This window comes from Culex pipiens, chromosome 1 (assembly GCF_016801865.2).
Source record: "Culex pipiens pallens isolate TS chromosome 1, TS_CPP_V2, whole genome shotgun sequence".
Taxonomy (NCBI): domain Eukaryota; kingdom Metazoa; phylum Arthropoda; class Insecta; order Diptera; family Culicidae; genus Culex; species Culex pipiens.
Window position 1 is genome coordinate 97,383,694 of NC_068937.1, and position 15,773 is coordinate 97,399,466.

At 39.5% G+C, this 15,773-nt stretch overlaps 6 non-coding genes across 6 annotated transcripts; 1 reads left to right on the forward strand and 5 right to left on the reverse strand.

The window, feature by feature from the left end:
* The first annotated feature begins 9,958 nt into the window (after nucleotides 1-9,958).
* Trnak-cuu (transfer RNA lysine (anticodon CUU)) lies at nucleotides 9,959-10,031 on the forward strand. Its single transcript has one exon. It is a non-coding gene; the product is annotated as a tRNA-Lys (tRNA).
* Nucleotides 10,032-10,376: 345 nt separating this feature from the next.
* On the reverse strand, nucleotides 10,377-10,447 carry Trnag-gcc (transfer RNA glycine (anticodon GCC)). Its single transcript has one exon. It is a non-coding gene; the product is annotated as a tRNA-Gly (tRNA).
* A 969-nt stretch (nucleotides 10,448-11,416) lies between these two features.
* On the reverse strand, nucleotides 11,417-11,487 carry Trnag-gcc (transfer RNA glycine (anticodon GCC)). The gene has a single exon. It is a non-coding gene; the product is annotated as a tRNA-Gly (tRNA).
* A 939-nt stretch (nucleotides 11,488-12,426) lies between these two features.
* Nucleotides 12,427-12,500, reverse strand: Trnai-aau (transfer RNA isoleucine (anticodon AAU)). The gene has a single exon. It is a non-coding gene; the product is annotated as a tRNA-Ile (tRNA).
* A 1,468-nt stretch (nucleotides 12,501-13,968) lies between these two features.
* Trnai-aau (transfer RNA isoleucine (anticodon AAU)) lies at nucleotides 13,969-14,042 on the reverse strand. The gene has a single exon. It is a non-coding gene; the product is annotated as a tRNA-Ile (tRNA).
* A 653-nt stretch (nucleotides 14,043-14,695) lies between these two features.
* On the reverse strand, nucleotides 14,696-14,769 carry Trnai-aau (transfer RNA isoleucine (anticodon AAU)). The gene has a single exon. It is a non-coding gene; the product is annotated as a tRNA-Ile (tRNA).
* Nucleotides 14,770-15,773: the final 1,004 nt, after the last annotated feature.

Below are 15,773 nucleotides of genomic sequence, written 5' to 3' on the forward strand. Positions count from 1 at the left end.
CTCCAGATGCGCTGCCACTGGACTCGGTCCTGGGCTGCTACTCTCCAATTCCGCTGCAGAACTCCCACACTTTCCAGATCTTCTTCACTTGGTGCACGTTGCGCTCCCCTCCGCCGCGTTCCAACCGGCTCCGAATTAAACACCAACTTCACCGGATTGATAGTCTGGTTCGGTTGGCGCGCATCCAGTGCGTCCGGCATTCTTGCGACGTGTCCGGCCCACCGGATTCGGCCAGCCTTGGCGACCTTCCGAATACTTGGCTTGCCGTAGAGTTGCGCCAGCTCGTGGTTCATCCTTCTCCTCCATACAGTGTTCTCACGCTTGCGCCAAAGATCGTCCTAAGCACTCGGCGTTCGAAAACTTCAAGCGCATGTAGGTCCTCCTCGAGCATCGTCCACGTCTCGTGCCCGTAGAGAACTACTGGTCTTATCAGCGTTTCGTACATGGTGCACTTTGTACGCCGGGAAAGATGACCAGACCGTAGGGTCTTGTGGAGTCCATAGTAGGCACGACTACCGGTGATGATGCGCCTTCGAATTTCTCTGCTGCAGTTTTTGTACGACGTAACCAACGATCCGAGGTACACAAACTCCTCCACGACCTCGAACTCGTCCCCGTCGATCGTCACGCTCGGTCCTATGTGTGCCCTAAGGGACTCGGTTCCTCCTGCCAGCAAATACTTCGTCTTCGCAACATTCACCTTCAATCCAACCTTATCCGCTTCCCGCTTCAATTCGGTGTACCGCCTGGCCACCTCCTCGAACGTTCTGCCGACAATGTCCATGTCGTCGGCATAGCAGATGAACTGGCTGGACCGGTTGATAATCGTGCCCCGCAGGTTGAAGCCCGGGTAAAACCTCTTTTTACGCGGTTGCGTTACGCTTTTTATTTCTTCGATTTTCCTAAAACCATACGATATTTTTGCAAGCTTTAAAAAGTGTTTTGTAGATCTGAACAAAACCTACAAATTGCTTTCAAAAGATTACACAAATGTGGCGTCGCTCCAGATAAATCGACAAATAAGAAAAACGTAACGCACCGCGTAAAAATAGGTTTCTCTGTACCGGGTTTTCTTACAAAAACCGCCCTTTTGACAATCTTGCGAACTATAGCCAAAATCGTTTTGTTAGCATAACTTTTGAAGTACTCAACTAAACATCATGATTTGTAGATGTTGGGGGATGGATCGAATGAGGCCACAATGGTCAAAATCCGTTCAGCCAGTCCGGAGATAATCGAGTGACCTTTTTTTCGATCAACATCCCTACACACGCACAGAAATTTGCTCAGAATTTTATTCTGAGTCGATATGTATACGTGAAGGTGGGTCTAGGACGTCAAATTAAGAAGTTCAATTTTCGAGTGATTTTATAGCTTTTCCTCTGTAAGGTTAGGAAGGCAAAAACAAAGATACTAAAATGCAAAATACTCATACGAAATCAGCCCCGATCCTTCTTCGATTTGCATGAAACTTCGTCTTAAAGGGTAATGTTGGTTCCTGTTCACGAATCCGCGGTCAATTTTTCGATATCTTGTGATGAAGGGGAGGTAGCAGGCCAAGGATTGATACCTACGAGCATGCAATGCCACTGATCTTGTTGCGTGCTTCGGTTGACGTCCAGGTAAGGAACATCCTGGAAGGAGCGCAACCAACTACATCCGTAGTTCTGTTAGATCATCCTAATTATCTTGATCAGAACGGTATAGCTCTGGTTCCTTGCAAGTGTCCTATTTTCTTACCTCCACGTTGGCTTGGTTTTCATGATGACCTAGCTGGTGGCCTGTGGAAACGGATCGTAAACCTTTGACCACCGCGGGTCAGATTCGAGACGGCTGAAAGAAAGGGGCGCGACAATGTGGGAAAGGGAAGTGATTTGTGATTGTAGACGGTATTGTTTTGATTCGCAGTATGTTGAGTCAACTGCTGTGGATGTACCTGAAGCACCACAGAATGGGGTTTCTATTCTTTCAATTTTCATCTACCATCTATCTTCTGTTCTTATTTTACTCAACTGGTTCAAACTTATTCACTGATTATTCTGTTTACTATCCACAATTTGGTTTTGATTTTTTATTAACTCTTGATTCTCCTAACTCTCCATTATATTTGACTAACTAATACTGCTGTAACAAACTGTCAGTTTTCCCTTAATTTGGTAGCAATGTCAATTCTGTTTATCATTTGCCTTTTCTTTATACATCTATTTGAATAATTTCTTCTGCCCTATAAGTTGTCCTTAATATAATCTGAGCTAACCTCTATTTATTAACTATTATTTATTTCTACATCTACTACATAAATCACTATCTTTCTTTTACTATTGATTCTTTACATAGTATATTTCTTTCATTACCCATTGTTTTGAATCTTCACCTTTTGCTTAAGCAAGTGAGGTTCGAGCCCTTACTCAATTTATGAAATGATCAAAGGATTAACACAAATATTACTATTGTACTTTTGAAAAACTTTTATAAAATGTTTAGGACCAAAATATTGTAACAAAACACCGCGACAAAAGAAATAGCAACAGATAAACACGACTCAACAATATGGAAGATTTCAGGAGAAAACAATACACAGTAAAATAACAATTAGTTCTTGAATCCAAACTAAAATAAAACAGTTTTCACCGAGTTAAAATGCGTAACCGGAAAAGAAGGTGTGCATGCCTGGCACGAACACTCAAAGCGTGTTCTAGCGTGTTGCTCGTACTGACTCAGAGCAAGGGTGAGATGTAGGTGTAAGGGCAGGGCGTGTTCGTCGGGAACCTAGTGCATAAGATCGGTCAAGGCCCGTTCTTACACTGAAAATTGCGAATTGCGAATCTTGTGATGGAGGGGAAGTAAGACCCGAATATTTTTTGAAAATACGAAAAAATACACGTTTTTCAATAATTTGCAGCCTAAAATGGTGATGATTGGATGAACGTATTTTTCATCAAGAAAAATAACAAAAATAGATTTAACCTCTGCCATTTTTTGTTATTCAACTGTAAACAAAATGTGGGACATGTCATAAGAAGGGAAATTTAATGTGGTTTTTAAATCTTCAATAACCCAGAATGTTTTTTTTTTATATCAACTAAATAAAAAATGTTTTAGATAAATAATTTAAAAGAAAAATTAAGTTAGTCTCATTCTTCAGTCATTTTTGACGAGAGGAAATGTGTCGAAAAGTCTAGATGCCAAAAACGGAATGGTCCTGTTATTATTGTTTGCCCAGTGTTTTTTTTTGGGAAAGTAGGTGGAGCAAAAACCAAATATAAACTTTTTATAACCTTGACACTCTGAATACTTTTTTTAAATTATTTAAATACTCTTAAAGCCATAAATACATAAAGGTCGTAGATAGTGTCATTCACTTTGGGAACAATAACTGTCAAGTAGGGTGACAATAAAAAAAACGACGTTAGAGGGTTTACTCGGATCGTTTTGCGGTCTTCGACAAAGTTGTTAATCATAAAATTTTACATAAGAATTACACACTTGACAATGATCCGATACACTTTACGCCACCTTTTGGCGGAATTTAGAAATTTTTGCTTTCCTCAAACATTTTTTCGATTTTTCCCATACAAACTTCAACGATAAAAAGCGACCCTTAACCCTTAACCGATTTGGCTCAAAATTGGCAAAGTTACTTATTTTACTTACGATCTTCCAAAATTTTCAATTTTTCTTTTCACCCTACTGTCAAGTCAATGATGATTCTGAATTCAGAGTCCAGAAATAGTAAATTTTTATGAATAGTTTATCACGATTTGTAAAATGCTTCACCAAACAACACAAAGAAAACCATTTTTGATTTATGCATAAAAAAAATCAAACATGGCCGCCGAATGACCGCGGCCGGGAATGATACCTCCCAGAGCAATGAATACTACAGATTAAAAACAATAGAAATTTCTTAAAGAACTTGACTTTTGTTTCACTCGCACCTGTACACAACACTCACAATCCTTACAAAATTCCGCTAAACGACTTTTTACAGCTTTTTACAGGAGCAAACACCTAACGAGACGTTCAATCATGGTCTTACTGAATATATATTAATAAAATTTAGGAAATGTTAGTGAAAAACAAGACATTGGCAAAGTCACGTGAAGCAAGTCAAACTTCCAACCCTTAGATTTTCTAAAAATTTTAGAGTTCTTCTTGTGAATGCTTTTTGAAGATAAAAAATTTGGTTGCAAAATGATTTTTGACGATTTTTCAGATCGAAGCCTACCTAGAGGCGGGGTTGGGTTGTAGAGGGTTAAATTGAGTTTTGATGATCTTTAAATGGCCCAAGCGGAACCAGTTGTTTAAACTGGCGTCGGTAACTCAATGCACCCTTTAGATGCACACAAATGCTGCAACAAATCACAACAAAAACGAATTTTCTACCACAAAACTTTTGAAACACTCCTTGCCACGTTCTAAGAAAAGAAAAGGGGGCGCATCACGCAACACACACGAATTCCCACGCGTAAATCACGATTTGTCAACCGTCATGTTTACGTGTTACGCCCTCCGCCATGGGTTGGAGATGGTTGACAGGACAGGGCAGGTTTGCATCAACGTCCATGACCACGATGCGTGGCCCCGGTGTGACAAAGTGACATTCGATCATTGCCGAACCGCTTCGGTGTCCGTTCCGTGCACCGTCCCTAAGCTTCTCGACACGTCATAAATCTCCATTAGGGTGATATTAATTTTTATTAAGCCACAATTCTCTCGCCCCGCAATCAATGCTAATGATGTATGGAGAGTGTCGGAGTCTCGCTGCTGATGCGTTCGCGCTATTCTGACGTTGTGGTTTTCTACAAACGATACCGAATGGCCTCTGGGTGAGGAACCCTCCTCAATTTCGCGTCCGCAGAGTGTGTTCTTCTGGTTGGGTGAGGTGCCCCCTGGCTACGGACCCAACTGACACACTCGAATTGATATTCTCGGCCCGGCGTTTGGATGCGAAATAATCGTAAAATTGCTATAAACTGCCATTATAAACAGTATTATTGCCGGGATTAATGGTTGTAGAGCGTGGGAAATTACGCCCTAGGGGAGGATCCGGTACAGGTTGGGGACTCAATCGGCGTAGTTGTCAATTGCTGAACGAATTCATTCATTGATATTGAAAAAGACCTTACAATTTTGGGGATATCCAATAAGGTTTACTATAAAGCACACTGGCAAAAAGACGGTGGAAGTTGATTTTTCTCAACCTTGTTTATTTCTCGTCAAAGAAAACAAAAAAAATCAGCAAAAAGATCACGGTGTGACTGTATCGGCCGGGCTGGCACCGGAGGTCCACTCCGGGACGCGATCCCACTACTGCTTACCGCGGAGACTTTTAGCTGCTGGTTTTCACCCCTCGCTCGGTTCATCTCTCTTTAGCCAACCTGAATGCATCGGGCTCCCCCATTGCACCCATATTGACGGTCAGCTTAGTGCGGACGTCCCGTCAACATGGACCTGACCGGCACACAGTGGACCCCAACCTCAAGCCAGTCCAGTGATCCGACTCGTGAGTAGCTCACGTTACAGGAGGCGCCACGCTCCCAGTCGAAGGTGAAGCTGGCGATGCTTGAACAGCTGAGAAATATCTTCAGACTTATCGACGACGACTATTTTTAGCTGCACTCAAAATCCTCATTTTCGGTTAAATAAAAGCCTAATCCAAGGGAGGAAGCAAGTAAAACAATGTTCACTGGTACTAATTACAAATCCAACCAATTTATTCACACCATTGAATCAACAGGTAGGTTCAACGGTACCGAACTTCCGGGTAAGAATCTCCAAACCGTCCAAGTAGCCGTTTGAAATGCGCTGTCCAATCCGCGCCCATTGTACAACAATCAACAGTATATTTATTACCGAACAGGAAGAGGAAGAGTAGGCGCGGCAGTCCTAATGCCCTGAGGGTGGTCGAAGCGGTTGAAAATGTTTGGGAAGTGTTTGGAAACGTGCTTCAAGTGCCACACGGCTTTCAGATCTTTGCGCGGGCATTAGAAATTGGAAGCTACGATCGCGATTAAAACGAAATGTTTTCTTGTTCTTGGACGTTGCCACGTTCCTTCAGACTCGCGTTTATTTAATTAATGTGTTTTGAATATATTGCTAAATGGTCGTCGCAAAACGGGAAAGAAGGCGAAGAATCGATCACGGTGCTGGGCAGAACATCCAAGCAACCCGTTGAGGTTTGATGCGCGGTTATGGGCTGGAAGTAGCCGTCATAAGCTACACGCCTTCTGTTTAGTATTCTATTTTGAAAAGAGTTTGCTGCTTCCTGTGTTGGATTTTGTTGCTTTTCCTGAAAGTCAATGCCCACCAAGATCAAGTTTTTTGTGTTTGATGAAGTGCTCGAAGGAAATAAAATTGCATCCTTTAAATCTTTTTTTAAACTTTTTTTTAAGCTTTCGTAGAACTAGTGTTAATGGCCGGTGCCAATATTTTGCAATGTTAGGGTCCTTGAGCCCTAGAAACACGGTAAAACACGATTAAAAACCATTTCTGATCACTCTTTTTTCATTTTAATGCAAAAAAATAAATTTACAAGACAACAATTTTTCCATGGATCAACTATGGTCCCCTTGGAACGAGCTGTCAAGTACACTCAACCCCCGGTGGTTGGTCACTTTTTCGTTTGACACTTTTTTAGTTTGTACCCCGTTGGTTGGTCAAAGTCAAACTAAAAAGTGACGAACTGTCACTTTTTATACGGCGCTCATGCACACTATCAAAACAAACGTTTGGTGGTGTGTGTGAACTCCGTGTAAAAGAGGTGTCAAACTAAAAAGTGACCCCGTTCGTTTGACAACAGTTGGTGTCAAACCATCGGGGTTTGAGTGTATACCTTTTCTGTCAAGAAGGGCCGCGAAGTAATTTTTTGAAAATTGATTTAAAAATCCATTTTAAATCCTTTGCGGTTGTACAAAGGGTCCTTGTGCTCAGAAAAATTAGGTTTATCATTATGAACAAATTTAAGCTTAATTTTAGGACCCAATTGCCCATTTAATTATTTTTTTATATTTAAAATAAATATTAAACTGAAACGCTTGCAGTTAAACAATCAAAGATCGTTGGAAAAAAAATGGTTGTTCCTTAGAGGTCAGTAATATTATAAGTATTTGTAGTTGTCTTATTAATAAAATTACTTCAACAATACACCGCGAGCAGGTTCAACAACCCTTGCTGTTTTTTTTAATTGCAAAAAATATTGATGAGAGCACGCGCGCGTGCCAAATTATCTGCCTTTCCGCTATATTTAATACAATTTTACGACAATTCTACGGAAACAGCATGCTCACGTAACCGCGAATGACGTTGCAAATGCACACCATAACTGTAAATATGTATGTGACCACGCTGTTTTGGGAAGATTGAATGTAAAATATTGTTTCAAACAATGTATGATTTTTTTTTAATTAATTTTGTTTTACTTAATACATTGAGAGGAGAGCATTATTCTACTTGTTTGAAAAATATTATTCGACATTTTGAAATGATATTCCATGAATATCAAACTGCACCGCACGAAGTGTAGGAGAGAATATCATGCATAAACGCATTAAAGTCATGTAAATTTACTATGGCTGACAGGATTAAGTGCGTATACCAGTTGGTGTAGCTTTTGCAAAGTATTAAGCAGATTAAGCAACTTTTTAAGCTAAGTGAGATGTGCAAGAATTCTCACTTCCTTTACTGTTACAGTTGGCGCATTTTGCATTAAGACTAGTCAACTACAGTAAACCCCCACTGGTAAGACCCTGTATGATTATGAAAGAAATACAATAGTTGAAGTTGAATTCAAAGAAAGAGATCAACTGTCACTTTTGTCGACTTTTCAAAATAAGTTCAAAAAAGTACCAAATTACCGAAGGTTTACTTTCGTGTTTACTGATTTAAGTGATTAGTTCGCACCCTTTCGCTCGCTAAGCTACACTAATGGTACGTTCGTTTGAAGAGCCGGTGCGGCACTGAGTGCCGCACTCGTCGGTGTCAGTTTTGGTTCAATCGAACGTCATTTGTCAGTGCGCGTGGAACTCGCATGAAACTGAAATAATATCGAGTGCGGCACTAGAGTTTCAGTTCCAAGATGGCGGCGAAACTCGTGCGGAACTAGCGCGAGTTTCTTCAAAGAAACACTTTGACAGCTCTGAGTGCGGCACTCAGTGTGGCACTAGCCATCAAACGAACGTACCATAAGTTAGATCCGACAGATCCTCTGATTAATTGTGGCACATTTACGCGAAGGGGAAAGGAAGCTTTGCTACATTTTCAAACCGCGGAAAGAATCTTCCTGTGCCGGCCCACGAGTGTCTCAAAACGGACGCAGAAACATGCTAAATTTAGTGACTTCTTAAAGTGGGACGCGCGACTTAGATGACCGGCGGTAGCAAAACAGAGTTGAGGCCGGTAGTGTGTTTGGATTTCCGAAAATGACAAAATATGTGCCATCCTGTTATTTGGTATAGCAAACTCGCATTCTGAGCCACCGTGAGTATAGGAATGTTGGCAAATTTCTGGATTTTTACACTTGAATAATGAGCAGTTATTAAAGTGCCTAATAGAAAGTGGGGACACGAGAAACTGAGAACCCAACGATTTTCTGTCAAAAAATTGAGCACCTCCAAGATCTTATAGATAAGGTGCTTACAATCTCTACTTCTTCCATAGGTATTGTCAAAAAATGAACTCCTTCCATTTAAACGCTTGGTAAATTTTGACTGACCAACTGTGAGTGGCATTGCATTTTGAGTGCCTTGTCCTCACTTTCTATTAGGCACTTTAGCAGTTATCAGTTACTAATCCAGCTTCAATTTTCAATATCATTAAAAATAAGAGTATCAAATTAGGGACCTAGTTAGGGACCATAAACCAAGTGGAACATCCCCCAAAAAAAGGTCCCCGTAATTTTTGGATGGTCCCTTAATTGAATATCAGCAATGGGAGCGTTCTTTTATTATACGTAACGCAAAAAATCGGATTTTTAGACCCCCTCCCCCCCCCCGTCCCTCGTAACAAAATTTTCACACAAATTTTAAAAATTTTGTATGGAGCGTAACACGGCCTCCAAACCCCCCTTCCCCCTACTGCGTTACGTAATAAAAGAACGCTCCCAATATCATTTTAATATCAAATTTGTTTGTTACATCTGTCAGCTCATCTGTCAAAAATTGTTACGAAGGGAGGTCAAAAATCCAAAATTTTGCGTTACGTAATTAAAGAACGTTCCTATACGTCACAATTTTCGTGTTGCGACCACCACCACCAACGTAACTGCCAACGATGTTACCTACGTTTACATTACTTTGCATCAGTTTTGTTTCTATCGGAGTGAACCAGATTGGCTGCAGATCGTTGCAGCAAAATTGTCCAAACAGGCAAATTTTTGAAGAAAACTTATCAATTGAGTTAAAAAGGAGTGTTTGCTGGGCATATTTCGAGTGTTTTGCGCTAAGAAAAATGTTCCCCGGTTTGATTAGTGTGGTGAAACTCCCAAAAGAAGAAGGATTACGGTAAGTTTCCAAAAACCCGCGTAAACTGTCGATTTCGCAAAGCATTTCAAGCAAAACAATATGATTGGGCCAATGTGAGATAGTGAACAAAGAGTGTATCCTGCTCAAGTGCTCACTTCAATTTTCTGCACTTTGAGCAAACGTCGAAACGTACAAAGCTAATTTCTAGAACCTTTTTCCCCTCAAGATTTCAAACCAAAATCTTTCCCGCCAAAATCTCATCCCGATTCACGCACCCTTTCTAATGAACGATTCATTTAATTCTCTTTCGTTTTCTTCTCAACGAGCTCATGCGCTCGTTCTCTCTCGAATTCTATTTTTAGGGGAGGACTTTTCTCTCTGGGTTTTTTGTTTGGCTTGTTCATTCCTCTCTGAAGGTTCATTTTATTCATTCTTATATTAACATCTGTTGTAAAGACGGTAGAAACCAATGGCATTTAAAATACAATTTACCACCAGCCCGGCTAGCTCAGTCGGTAGAGCATGAGACTCTTAATCTCAGGGTCGTGGGTTCGAGCCCCACGTTGGGCGGAGATCTTTTTTGTTGTTTGAAAATTTAATAAACGTGACAAGGGTTATTCTCATATGTTTTTCACTATTTAACAATTTATTTTGTATTTTTGTTTAATCTTGTTATTTTTTCAACTAAGCTGTTAAGTCCTCGATTTTTGGTGAAAACGTCGTTTAGAAACTGTAATTAAACGTCAATTTGCTGATATGCCAACATTAGGTGCTCGATGGAATTACATGCTGTTCCCCTATCTGAGTTAACATTCCTACCCCAAATATCGCCTTTTACTGGACATATTTTCCTACAGTAGAAATGAGAAAAGAGAAAATAATCAACAGGTACGTGTAAATAAAAAAAAACTATGATGCATCGGCCGGGAATCGAACCCGGGCCGCCCGCGTGGCAGGCGAGCATTCTACCACTGAACCACCGATGCCTGTGAAAAATGTTAGAAAATTAAAAAATCGTCGAAATTGTTGGAATTTAGTCGAATTGGAGGTGAAATCTCTTTTGTTCATCAATCAAACACAAGTCCATAACTGGCTACAAATACAGTCCAGACTCGATTATCCGAAGGCCTTGGCAAAATTTCACTTCGGATCATCGAATCACAAAAAAAAATCCTTGTCTTATTTTTGATTGTTGAGCTCAAGTATGACCCCTAAACTACCCTAAAGTGATTTAGAATTTTTAAATCCAAGATGGCGGCCAATATGGCGGTGTTGAAATATTGAAAAAATGCATTTTATTATTTAATAGGCAATCAACTATTCAAATTTGACTAAAATGTGGTTGCAGAACTATATTTTGATGTTTAAAACAAGAAAAAGAAAAAAAACGAAAAGATTTTTTTTTTTTCGTGATTCGATTGGCGAAGTCCCACAAACCTTCGGACAATCCAACTTCGGACAATCGAAACTTCGGATAATCGAGTCTGGACTGTATGGTAATTAATATTATTAGTTGATATGTATAACAAAATCCACAGCCCTGTTGAAAAAAAAGTAACGGCGCAGTTCTACAACAGAGCACTTGATCCTGAAATTTGTCCTGAAAGCAGAATGTGGCGGCTATAGTTTTTCAATTTATTATTCAAAGTTTTTGCGTTTGTTAAATCGTTGAAAAAAAAATATCTTCAAGGTCGGCCCAAAAAATGCATACTTGGGTTAATTAGAAAATATTTAGAATTTTAATGAATTTTCGACGCAAGTTTTTTTTTTTCACTAAAAATTTTGTTTTCGTCAGACCTTACATTTTTTGAAAACTAATTATTGCATATCAACTGTTCGGTTGTATAATGCATTTTCCAATAGTTTTTTTTTATTGCGCTGTTGAAATCCTGGCTTCCTCCCCTTCAGAAGGTCATATGGTTTGTGGATGCCTGAGCCAAACCCAAAAAACTAGATGCATCGGCCGGGAATCGAACCCGGGCCGCCCGCGTGGCAGGCGAGCATTCTACCACTGAACCACCGATGCTTGTGAAAACTAGTTAAAAATATAAAATCCCGCAAATTTAAATGTTTTTTTTCATAAAATTATTTTTATTAGCTCCTTTTCGGTTAGGACTGAGTCGGCTTTTGTAGTTACATTTTACTTAAAGCTAAGAGTAATTACAGAGGATCTTGTGTGTAAATGTTAGTGGGAGGGGAGCCGATTACCCGCGGCATACTCGGCGTAAATTTAAAAGTTTTAGTTCTATTTGAATTCATTTTATGCCGCTGAACCCGCCTTTAGCTTCAAAAAAAATTATAAGAGTTTCAACTTTACCAAAAATCAAAAAGCACACATTTAACGGGTTCGATCCAATTGAACTGGATTGGGCTTTTGAATTCTCAACCAGTGCTCAAACTTGAGATTCTGATGTAATTTACTATCTGTTTATTTTTACCGACAGCCTATTTGTTCAGGTTTAGAAGGTATGTAGTAGAGACAATTTTGCATATTTGAACCACTCCTTATAAACTTTTCAGAAAATATTTTTTTGAAAAATGTTGATGCCATGTAGGGGAAATTATCGTATGTTTGGCAGGTTAAGCACTCGCTTCTAACTCCGTCCAATTTAAACTCCGTCCACTATTTAAACAACTTATTTTGTAAAAATTTTGATAGAAACTTGCTTGCTGACTTCCTTTTGATCTATTTCCTAGGCTATTTCTCATTCGGTTTCAGTTGAAAACGCTTTTCATGAACTGTAATTGAACGTCAAAGTGCTGATATGGCAACATAAGAGGCACGATGGAGTTAGATGCTATACCCCTAGTAGTTACGCCAACCCTGAGTGATGAGTAGTCAGTATCTTCGTTCTACGATTATATTTTTATGAAAAGGCTGGGTTTGTTAAACTCCCTGACAACTAAACAAACAGTTTCAATTCGTTTAAAGTTTCAACTCCAGTCAACAAAAAGCAAAAAAATCTGGCTCCAGAGAGGATCGAACTCACGACCTTCGCGTTATTAGCACGACGCTCTAACCAACTGAGCTATGGGGCCATGTTGCAAAGAAGGTGAATAAGAATGCATAAAGTTATTCTTTCTTTACAAATGAAGTTGAGCTGGGAGACAAGAAGCTAGTTGAAGAATCGCGAACGTAAGATGTGGAACATGAAACTAAGTTCATTTTGAGAGAGAGAATCGGGAAACTTCATGCGCTTGCGCGTACTGAATCTTGTAACTTTGCTCTCTCATTCACTAATATTTAAAAAAAAATATTTATATGGTATGAATGAACCGAACGTCGAGCATATGAAAACGATTTTCCAGCAACGTTTTCGACTGGGAGCGTGGCGCCTCCTGTAACGTGAGCTACTCACGAGTCGGATTACGGACTGGCTTGAGGTTGGGGTCCACTGTGTGCCGGTCAGGTCCATGTTGACGGGACGTCCGCACTAAGCTGACCGTCAATATGGGTGCAATGGGGGAGCCCGATGCATTCAGGTTGGCTAAAGAGAGATGAACCGAGCGAGGGGTGAAAACCAGCAGCTAAAAGTCTCCGCGGTAAGCAGTAGTGGGATCGCGTCCCGGAGTGGACCTCCGGTGCCAGCCCGGCCGATATAGTCACACCGTGATCTTTTTGCCGAAAAAAACAAGAAAGAAAACTTGTTTATTTTTGCCGAAAAAAACAAGAAAGAAAACTTGTTTACTATTTTGTACACCGAAGTTTTACACAATTTTAAATATCGCTATTTATATCCTGTTTTAAAATTAATTTTTTTTTTTGCGGTAGATAAATTAAAATATATTGCATCGCTGTCTTATGATTTTGTCAATTTATAGATTTATGGATCTTTTGTTGGTAAAATTTTATTTGTTTCCACTAACGTGAAATACAATTTTTTTTTCAAGGATGCAGACAATATATTTTTTCTAAAATTCTAATTGGTCGTACAGTCCAGACTCGATTATCCGAAGTTTAGATTATCCGAAGTTCGATTATCCGGAGGTTTGTATGGGACTTCGGAAAATCGAATCACAAACAAAAAATCATTTTTATTTTCTTACTTTTAAAATCAAATTTGAGTTCTGCGACCCAATTTTAGGCAAATTTGAATGGTTGATGCCTATCAAATTAAAAAATGCATTTTTTAATATTCCATCACCGCCATTTTGGCCGCCATCTTGGATTACAAAATTCTTAATCACTTAAGAGTAGTTCAGGGGTCACATTTAAGCTCGACAATTAAAAATATGACAACGAAAAAAAATGTGATTCGATTATCCGAAATGGACTTTTGCCAAGGTCTTCGGATAATTGAGTCTGGACTGTATTCAAAAAAATATTTTCTGATGATCTCGTTATAAACTGTCGACGCTGAAGTGCTTCTAAAAAACTTTTCAAAATTTAATGCGGCAAATTTTTTTGAAAATTATTTTTGAATGATGTAGAAGAAATCGACAAAAGATTAAAGTCAAACTGTACATGAAATGTTGTGAGATTTAAGTGTCTCAGCAAAAAGTCATCTGGCTCCAGAGAGGATCGAACTCACGACCTTCGCGTTATTAGCACGACGCTCTAACCAACTGAGCTATGGGGCCTCGTTGAGATCCGTAGGTAAACATTTCCGCTCAGAACATTTTCCCAAACAACCTTAACCTTAAGTTTGCTGCCTGCATCGTACGCTACCAGGCGTTCATGCTTCGAAGAAGGCCACACGAGCCGTTTCCTTTTCATACAAATTCAGTCAGTCCTAGCAAACTGCTTTGCTGTGCAACACCGATCGCATAGCTTTTGCGTCTGGTAAAGTAGTTGACCCTGGACTGAAGCCACCCCTTTTACTGTGGGTTCTTTTTTGCTTGGGGTGGACTGTACAGCAAATGAGTCGATGTCGGTCTTGTAGTTTTTCAGTTTAAAGATCCATTCAGCGTATAAGAATAGAGTCTTTTTAATTAAATAGTCTAGTTGGAGTGGGAAGTTGCTTCGTCACCGGATGAGAACCCTCGATTTATGGGCTCTTGTTAAGATTTTTACTGTTGACGACGATATCCGATTCGAAGTGTACAAGAATCTGGAGATGGACGTTTTGCATGAAATGCAAATCGATTAAAATATCGATACATTATCACATAAGATCACATCGATACATTATAACATCACATCACATTAGTGCTGAAAATATTGTCCACCTTGTTCAGTCAAAACGGTACATTAAACGTTTAAATCTTATATTTTAAACTAAAAAAAAGAAGCCTGGCTCCAGAGAGGATCGAACTCACGACCTTCGCGTTATTAGCACGACGCTCTAACCAGCTGAGCTATGGGGCCGATGAAAATTAGTGAAAAATTGCACTTCGAAAGCAGTGCGGATAGACATGAAAAGATATTGCAGCCCAGACTCGATTATCAAAAGTCCTCGGAAAAATTTCACTTCGGACAATCGAATCAAAAATTATATTTCTTCTCTTGTGATTTTGGGTCGATGAGCTCAAATATCGAGCTCAAATATGACCGAAATACTACTCTAAAGCAGCTCATCGATTTTACCAACCCCAAAACATGGTCATTAGGGTGTAATATCAAAATCGATTTTCAAGCACAGCAATTTTTCAGTTCCTTTTGGGGTCCTAAACAACTCCCCAAACTTTGGGAACGATTGGTTTAGTCCTCACTTTGCGCAAAGAGATTCAATTTTCTATGGGAATTTGTATGGAAAAACCCATTTTTTGGATTTTGATATTTAAAAAAAAAACCACGTTTCACGCTGTATTAAAACCGGATTCATATTCGGATGCTTTGGAAGGTACTCTACAACTTTCCCGAAGATAGTATGGTGCTAGCTTGCCCCTGAAAGAAGATACAGCGTCCTCAAAACTCGTCTAAAATGTGATTTACGAACAAAAAACACGTTTTAGACGAGTTTTGAACACGCTGTATCTTTTTATAGGAGCAAGTTAGCACCATACTCTATTGGGGAAAGTTGTAGAGCACCTTCCAGAGCATCCAAATAAGAATCCGGTTTTAATATAGCGTGAAACGTGAATTTTATAAATATCAAAATCCAAAAAATAGGTTTTTGCCATACAAATTTATATGGAAAATTGAATCGCTTTGCGCAAAGTGAGGACTTAATCAATCGTTCCCAAACTTTGGGGAGTTGTTTAGGACCCCAAAAGGAACTGAAAAATTGCTGTGCTCGTTAAATTTGGACAACTTAATTTTTTTTCCATACAGCCATATTACACCCTAATGGTCATTCGTAGTACCGGATTTTGAAATTTCTCAGGTAATACTCGCATAATAACCTATTCTTTAAAATCAAGCATCATTTT